The following is a 7,166-nucleotide window of genomic DNA, read 5'->3' as shown; positions in this document are numbered from 1 at the left end:
CATTTACTAAGTTTGAATGGCATTGAATTTGAATGAAAGTTTAGAGTTATCCTTATATGGATAATTTTGGATCTTATTAAGCCCATAAAGTGCAAGTGGGAGATATGGGTTTTGGATCTGGTTGGACTACCCATGATGGGCTAGCGCAATCAAGACCATCTAAACATTCAAAAGCCAAAGGGAATAGTTGGGAGAAAAAAAAATTACCGAATAGTTGTTAGAATTTGAGGTTTGGGGCATGTATATATATTTAAAAATTTTATTTTCTAAGTACCACAGTGAAATATAAGATTAAAATACTTTTAATCTGAATCATGCATGTATAAAAATATAAAACCACAAGGATCTAGTTCATATGGTGAAATTATACATATGCTGAAATTCAGATTGTGATCAAATCGTATACCTGTTTCGCAATCTCTTTCTTTAAATTTAAATCTGAAAGAGAAGAGATTTTTTTCTAGCCGCATAAGTGTCCGGCCTCTATAGGTATCCACTCAGGATCAGTCTGAAACAGTCTTCTTCAAGTTGAATTTTTTTTTCTAAGAAAATTTAGCCTGCTGAATCTGAACGAAGTCTGGATCACAATCAACTCTTAATCTCTTTCCTTGATCTTCTTCTTCTCTTCTTCTCTTGCCTTCCTCCCTTGCTTTGTGCTACTACCAAATACTAGGAACCAACAGCAAAGAGGATGCCCAACAGCCTTGGCACGGAGGAGATTGGGATGCCCCAAAAGGGAGGGGTGTTGGGACGTCCAAGATAGAAGGAGAAGAGAGGGTGTGGGGGGATCTTAGAGGCATGGGGCTTAGTGGTTTTGATTGCCTAGGGACTTTAGGGGAGGTCTCTTTAAATAGGCAAAAAGATTGAATCCTATTTAATCACATAATACAAATCCTACTTGCATTGGGTTTCCTAATAACTCAAGTTATTCAATTTTCATTAGGAATCCTTTTAAGTGCCAACTCTTGGAGCCCTTGCACCCACATAAACACATCCTAAAGTACACCCAAGGGATGCCTCATATAAGATTCATAACCCTCTAATTATGGGACACGCCCAACTTGATCAAATCAAGGTGGCGCCTAAGAACAGTTATCAAGAAAATTAATTAGGATCTTGCACCCTTAATTAATTTGATCCAAAATCTTAGACACCCAATAATTGATATCCAATGAATCTAATTTATTTAAGTTATTAGTAGGTAATTAAGTTTGAATTATCTTATCAAATAAGAAATTCAAATGTAAAGAGAAAATCTGATCTAACCATGTGCTAGCAAGGTTACCTTGAACCCAATCGGATTTTTCTAAACCTAATTGGCACTTCATAAGCTCAATTGCTTATTCCAGACCTAATCTTTTTGTTATGTGACTCCATATGTTCATTTCTATCTAGTAGTGAGATATACAATGATTTCTATCAAAGTATTATTGAAACTCTTTTCAATAGATCGGAACAATTTCACTTTAACTCATCAAGGATTGTCGATCCAGAACAATCCTCGTAAGCTCTCACAATCCATCAGTGATACCTAGAGTATGTAGTGGCAATCCAAAAGAACTGAAATGAATCTCTAGGTGTAGTTAACATATGATTCAATCCCTCTATTGTGAGTTCTGACTAGATGGCAGGTCATGGATAAATCATCAAATCTTAACATCAGTCTATGATAGATTTGATCAGTTCAAGTCCAATTATGATTTCTATGAAAATTTCTTTCCATCTATCACACTATCGTGGCCATAGATTCTTGGACTTAGCCTCTCAAATCTCATAGGACTTCTCCTCTTTATCAAAGTCGATAGATCCCATCTTGATGCACACCCTACTCTTATAGTGGACCAACTGTCGTCAACATCTACTACAAGGGCTCATTGAGACTCATGTTTATATGTTAATCAAACTTTAGTAACCTCACTGTGAGCAGCAGTACTATCTCAAGTCAAAGGATCAGTCATATAACTACAGCATCGAGACAATCACTAACGATTGAATAAAAATTCAGGTGATCTCTCGTACGGTCATGCTCAGTACTAGTTGTTCTCTAACAACTACCCGTACTTGTCACTCAGTATCTCTACACTGTAGATCAGAGACTCATCTATCCCGAAGAAAGTGATCTATGCGTCGGTCTATCTGGATCAATCACCATCCTCATGATGATATTATGACCGAGAGCATTTAGGAATTAAATGTATATCTCTAATTCTTAACACTTTGAGAATATGTATCGAAAGTTAATTCCATGGACGATTCAAGGAACATCACACTTGAATGAAAAATATAAACTTGCCATTTTATTGATCATATCAATGTATTAAGGACAAAAATATGTCTTAGATTTATTACAATGTGTCAACCATATTGGCTTCTAGGACATACATCTAACAATTTTTTACTTGGACTAAAGTCAATTGATCACAAATCTAAGTCTCATCTTCTCAAGGTGGACTTTCATTTTCAGTTGGCTTAACTGCTTTATCAGTGGGTCTGCCACATTATCCGCACAGTCTACTCTTCGCACCTCGATATGTTTCTTTCGAGGTAGTCACGTATGATATGATACCATCACTCAATGTACTTTGATTTTTGATGAGATCTCAGCTCCTTAACAAGTGCTATGGCTCTATTGTTGTCACAGTAAAGTGGTATGGCATCTGATGTCATAATCTCAAGTTTTATGATGAACTTTTTGAACTAGAAGCCTTCCTTTGCAGCATCCGAAGCAGCGACATACTTAGCCTCTATGATCGAATCCGCTATAATGGGTTGCTTGAAACTTTTCCAGTTGACTGTGCCACCATTGCTAACGAACATATATCCTGACGTAGACTTTCTATCATCAAGATCAGATATGAAGTCTGAGTCAGTATACCCCTCGACTCGCAACTCAGAATCTCCTTTAAAAATCAAGAACAAATCCTTAGTCCTTCTCAAGTACTTAAGAAAGTTCTTCACAGCTATCCAGTACTTCTCGTCTAGATTCGACTGATACCTGCTCGTGACACTCACATCAAAGATAATATCGGATGAGTATATAGCATGGCATACATGAGGCTCTCTATGGCTGAGGCATAAGGAATCCTACTCATGCGCTGAACTTCTTCAGATATGGTTGGACACATCATCTTGAAAAGATTAATACCATGCTTAAGAGGCAAAAGTCCTCTTTTAGAGTTTTTCATGTTGAACCTCTTCAGCACCTTCTCTATGTATAGCTTTTGTGATAGGTCTAGTATTCATTTAGGTCTATCCCTATAGACATTTATTCCAAGAATATGGAATGCTTTTTCTAGATCTTTCATGGAGAATTTCTTGGACAACCATCTTTTGACCATCATCAATATGGAAATATCATTCTCAATGAGGAGAATATCATTCATGTACAATATAAAAAATGTTATTGCGCTCCCACTGATCCTTTTGTATACAAATGGTTCCTCTTCATTTTTGATGAAATTAAACGATTTGATTGTCTCATCAAAATAATGATTCTGACTTCGAGAAGCTTGCTTTAGTCCGTATATAGATCTTTGCAGCTTGCAGACTCTGATCACCATCACCAGATATGAAACCCGAAGACTGCTCCATATAGATATCTTTCTCAAGATATCTATTCAGAAAAGTAGTTTTCACATCCATCTACCAGATTTTATAAGCATAATAAACTACAACAGCAAGTAGAGTGCGGATGGATTTCAGCATAGCTACGAACGAGAAGATTTTCTGATAGTCAATACCCTCGTACTGACTATAATCTTTTACTACAAGCCTAGCTTTATATGTCTCTATCTTACCATCGGTACCTATTTTTTTTTAGATCCATTTACACCCAATGGGTATGATACCCTCAGGTGGATCCACTAAGGTCCAAACTTGGTTCGAATGCATCGAGTCAATTTCTAACTTCATCACATCTAACTATTTCTCAGAATCGATGTCAGACATCATCTCATCAAAGGTATTAAGATCATCACCATGACCCCTATCTCGCATAAGGAATATTTTTTTTACTTCCTCCGTAAGCATACCTATATGCCTTTCAGGAGGTCGAGAGACCCTGCTAGATCTATGAGGTGGTAGAAGAACGTAAACTACTAGCTCATGAATAATGAGTTCTTGAGAATCTATAGCTTTTTCCTTTTCAGAGACCTTTTCAAGCTTAACCAACATCCCATTGTCACCATCTTGGATAAACTATTTTTCTAGAAATATAACATTTTGATTCACAATCACATTGTGATCTTGTGGAAAGTAAAAGCAGTATTCGATGGATTCTTTTGGATACCCTATAAAATGAGCTATTACAGATCTATCCTCTAGTTTATTAGCCATCTATCTCTTGATATAGATCGGACATCCCCAAGTCTTAAGATAACTTAGACTCGGCTTTTTACCGTACCATATCTCATAAGGTGTGGTAGGAACAGACTTTGATGGAACCCTATTCAACAAGTGAATGGCAGTTAATAAGGCATGTCCCTAAAGATGTAAGGGTAGATCAGTGAAGCTCATCATGGACCTGATCATATCTAATAGGATCCTATTCTTCCTTTCGGATATCCCATTAAGTTGAGGTGTTTCGAGAGGAGTCCACTAAGAGACTATGCCATTGTCCTTAAGATATCTCAAAAATTTTTGACGAAGATATTCACCTCCTCGATTAGATCGAAGAACCTTAATGGGCTTACCAGTTTATTTTTCTATTTCACTTCTGAATTCTTTGAACTTTTCAAAGGCTTCAGACTTGTGTTTCATCAGATATATATATCCGTACCTCGACAGATCATCGATAAAAATAATGAAGTAGCCATAACCATCCTTGACCTACACATTAGATGGCCCACATACATCGGTGTGTACCAAGACAAGTAACTCAGTGGCCCTTTCTCTATGTCCTACAAAGGGTAATTTGACCATTTTTTCTCAAAGACAAGATTCACAAGCTAGATACGACTTTGAGTTAAGAGAGTCAAGGATCACATCCCTTTTCAGTTTGTTTATTCTGTCCTCTCTAATATGGCATAGTCTATAATGCCACAAGTACTTCTGGTTAATTTCATCTTTGAATCTCTTTTGATCTACGGCACTCACTATTTGCTCGTTTAAGTTCACATTCGCATCAATATGCAAGTGATAAAGACTGTCAATTAAAAGATCTCATGCAATCAATTTATTTCGTAAATAAATAGAACAAAAGTCATTATTGAAACTAATTTCAAAACCTTTCTGTGCTAGCACAGACACAGAAATCAAATTCCAACTAGCTACAGAAATATAATAACAGTCTTTTAAATCTAATCTAAAATCAGATGGTAATCGAAGAAGATAAGTGCCAATGGTCTCTGCAGCAACTTTTGCTTCATTATCAATCCGAAGGATCATGTTATCTTTCCTCAACCTTCTACTTTCTATTAGATCCTATATTGAAGTATATATATGAGCACTCGAGCCAGAGTCTAATATCCAACTAGAAGTAGAAGAAACTATAAGGTTAGATTTAATAAAGAGCATACTTTTCAAAGGTTTATCATCCCTTTTGATCTTTAGGCTCTCCAGGTAGAGTGGACAGTTCCTCCTCTAGTGACCTTCAGTATCATAGTGGAAACACTTTTCCTTTGCTTCGACCTTCGTAGGAACTTCCTTCTTTGGCTTACTTTCTTTCTTTTGCTTTTTAGCGGATTTAATCTTCTTCTTTCCAGTAGACTTTTTCTTAAAAGAAATCCGCTCGACAATGAGAATAGTGCCCTTGAACTTTTCAAGGTTCCTTCCGTAGTGACCAACATGTTGATCAGTTCAGGTATAGTGCAATCGAGTTTGTTCATATAAAAATTTATAATAAATTGACTATATGAACTCGTAAGAGATTGAAAGATCAAATTCATCTGCAATTCTTTTTGCATTTCAAATTCGAGCTTTCCAAGCTTCTCAATGTCCTTGATCACTGTCATACAGTGCTCATGGACAGACTACCCTTCGTACATCTTCAAATTAAAGAGTCTCTTGGATATTTTAAAGCATGCTGTATGGCTCTGCTCACCATATAACTCTTGTAGGTGAGTGATCATAGCCCTGACAGTGGGTATATGCTCATGCTGGCTTTACAACTCGTTTGACATAGATACCAACACATAGCACTTGACCCAACTGTCTTCATCTGTCCACTTTTCGAAAGTAGTCTTTTGCTCAGCAGTAAGATGGTTTGGTAACACTATGAATTTCTGATCGAGTACATGACTTAATTTTTCTGAGGTCAGAATAATCCTAAGGTTTTTGAGCCAATCTTTGTAATTAGTTTCGGTCAAACGATTGGTTTCAAGGATGCAGGCTAAAGGGTTCGAGGTTGATATTGTTTAACTGCAAAAGTAGAGATTCAAATTAGACTTTTATACTTTAATATTATATTTATTTCTAGAGACTTTAAGATACAAAGAATGACTCCCACTAATTTTTTGGATCCCTTCACTCCCTAGGTGAGAAATGAAAACCCTAATGCGATAAAAGATTCCTAGTGGATGCTACGGTCCCACCGATGCCATACACCTCACCTAACAGTTACTAATAATATACACACCAATGCATAGACAACTCTTTACCCAGATGCTTCTCTAAGTATGTTGCAGCGACTTGGTCTCTAAGTCATGTGAGCTTACCTAACAGTTATTGACCACACTCCTTAGTTAAGTCCGACCCACTATTCACAAGTAGGTGCAAGGCCGTTATTGAGTCTCTCACCTAACAGTTATTGGGCCCAACCCCATCCTTACCTTAGAGCAACTCTTTACTAATAGAATGGTTGCGTGTTTCTGATGCAACTGAATCACTGTGACCAGTCGAGAACAATCAATGTCAATAATACGTCCGCACATCTATAACAGTGGAAGACCTATGGAATTAATATTATAGGAAGGTTTAGATTAGATCTTATCTAATCAGTCATCATATGACGGATCTAATTGGCATGGACTAAACCAAACTACTAAGCAACCTTATTGAAGACTTAATCTTTCAAATTGGTCAGATAAGTGAAGATCGATGGGATTCCTCCCGTTATTTTTTTAGACACCAATAAATTGATCAGATAAGCAAACGAAATCAATTAAATAATCATATCTCAATTACTTGTCTTAGACACCAATAGGTCAATTGGTCCAAACAGATTAGTT

The sequence above is a fragment of the Elaeis guineensis genome, chromosome 7 (assembly GCF_000442705.2).
Source record: "Elaeis guineensis isolate ETL-2024a chromosome 7, EG11, whole genome shotgun sequence".
NCBI lineage: Eukaryota > Viridiplantae > Streptophyta > Magnoliopsida > Arecales > Arecaceae > Elaeis > Elaeis guineensis.
The sequence above is the reverse complement of the archived record's forward strand: the minus strand, read 5'-3'. Positions refer to the sequence as shown.